Source organism: Entelurus aequoreus, linkage group LG02 (genome assembly GCF_033978785.1).
Source record: "Entelurus aequoreus isolate RoL-2023_Sb linkage group LG02, RoL_Eaeq_v1.1, whole genome shotgun sequence".
In the NCBI taxonomy this organism is placed as follows: Eukaryota; Metazoa; Chordata; class Actinopteri; order Syngnathiformes; family Syngnathidae; genus Entelurus; species Entelurus aequoreus.
In genome coordinates this window covers 12,479,333-12,482,188 of record NC_084732.1, presented here as the reverse complement: position 1 = coordinate 12,482,188, position 2,856 = coordinate 12,479,333, and positions in this window count along the sequence as shown.

The following is a 2,856-nucleotide window of genomic DNA, read 5'->3' as shown; positions in this document are numbered from 1 at the left end:
TTAATAACTAGTACCATCACAGTTATGATCACATGTTGATACTTAGTAACACTTTTAATAACTAGTACCATCACAGTTATGATCACATGTTGATACTTAGTAACACTTTTAATAACTAGTACCATCACAGTTATGATCACATGTTGATACTTAGTAACACTTTTAATAACTAGTACCAACACACTTATGATCACATGTTGATACTTAGTAAGACTTTTAATAACTAGTACCAACACACTTATGATCACATGTTGATACTTAGTAAGACTTTTAATAACTAGTACCAACACAGTTATGATCACATGTTGATACTTAGTAACACTTTTAATAACTAGTACCAACACACTTATGATCACATGTTGATACTTAGTAACACTTTTAATAACTAGTACCATCACAGTTATGATCACATGTTGATACTTAGTAACACTTTTAATAACTAGTACCAACACACTTATGATCACATGTTGATACTTAGTAACACTTTTAATAACTAGTACCATCACAGTTATGATCACATGTTGATACTTAGTAACACTTTTAATAACTAGTACCATCACAGTTATGATCACATGTTGATACTTAGTAAGACTTTTAATAACTAGTACCATCACAGTTATGATCACATGTTGATACTTAGTAACACTTTTAATAACTAGTACCAACACAGTTATGATCACATGTTGATACTTAGTAACACTTTTAATAACTAGTACCAACACACTTATGATCACATGTTGATACTTAGTAACACTTTTAATAACTAGTACCATCACAGTTATGATCACATGTTGATACTTAGTAACACTTTTAATAACTAGTACCATCACAGTTATGATCACATGTTGATACTTAGTAACACTTTTAATAACTAGTACCAACACACTTATGATCACATGTTGATACTTAGTAACACTTTTAATAACTAGTACCATCACAGTTATGATCACATGTTGATACTTAGTAACACTTTTAATAACTAGTACCATCACAGTTATGATCACATGTTGATACTTAGTAAGACTTTTAATAACTAGTACCATCACAGTTATGATCACATGTTGATACTTAGTAACACTTTTAATAACTAGTACCAACACAGTTATGATCACATGTTGATACTTAGTAACACTTTTAATAACTAGTACCATCACAGTTATGATCACATGTTGATACTTAGTAACACTTTTAATAACTAGTACCATCACAGTTATGATCACATGTTGATACTTAGTAACACTTTTAATAACTAGTACCAACACACTTATGATCACATGTTGATACTTAGTAAGACTTTTAATAACTAGTACCATCACAGTTATGATCACATGTTGATACTTAGTAACACTTTTAATAACTAGTACCATCACAGTTATGATCACATGTTGATACTTAGTAACACTTTTAATAACTAGTACCATCACAGTTATGATCACATGTTGATACTTAGTAACACTTTTAATAACTAGTACCAACACACTTATGATCACATGTTGATACTTAGTAAGACTTTTAATAACTAGTACCAACACACTTATGATCACATGTTGATACTTAGTAAGACTTTTAATAACTAGTACCAACACAGTTATGATCACATGTTGATACTTAGTAACACTTTTAATAACTAGTACCAACACACTTATGATCACATGTTGATACTTAGTAACACTTTTAATAACTAGTACCATCACAGTTATGATCACATGTTGATACTTAGTAACACTTTTAATAACTAGTACCAACACACTTATGATCACATGTTGATACTTAGTAACACTTTTAATAACTAGTACCATCACAGTTATGATCACATGTTGATACTTAGTAACACTTTTAATAACTAGTACCATCACAGTTATGATCACATGTTGATACTTAGTAAGACTTTTAATAACTAGTACCATCACAGTTATGATCACATGTTGATACTTAGTAACACTTTTAATAACTAGTACCAACACAGTTATGATCACATGTTGATACTTAGTAACACTTTTAATAACTAGTACCAACACACTTATGATCACATGTTGATACTTAGTAACACTTTTAATAACTAGTACCATCACAGTTATGATCACATGTTGATACTTAGTAACACTTTTAATAACTAGTACCATCACAGTTATGATCACATGTTGATACTTAGTAACACTTTTAATAACTAGTACCAACACACTTATGATCACATGTTGATACTTAGTAACACTTTTAATAACTAGTACCATCACAGTTATGATCACATGTTGATACTTAGTAACACTTTTAATAACTAGTACCATCACAGTTATGATCACATGTTGATACTTAGTAAGACTTTTAATAACTAGTACCATCACAGTTATGATCACATGTTGATACTTAGTAACACTTTTAATAACTAGTACCAACACAGTTATGATCACATGTTGATACTTAGTAACACTTTTAATAACTAGTACCATCACAGTTATGATCACATGTTGATACTTAGTAACACTTTTAATAACTAGTACCATCACAGTTATGATCACATGTTGATACTTAGTAACACTTTTAATAACTAGTACCATCACAGTTATGATCACATGTTGATACTTAGTAACACTTTTAATAACTAGTACCAACACAGTTATGATCACATGTTGATACTTAGTAACACTTTTAATAACTAGTACCATCACAGTTATGATCACATGTTGATACTTAGTAACACTTTTAATAACTAGTACCAACACACTTATGATCACATGTTGATACTTAGTAACACTTTTAATAACTAGTACCATCACAGTTATGATCACATGTTGATACTTAGTAACACTTTTAATAACTAGTACCATCACAGTTATGATCACATGTTGATACTTAGTA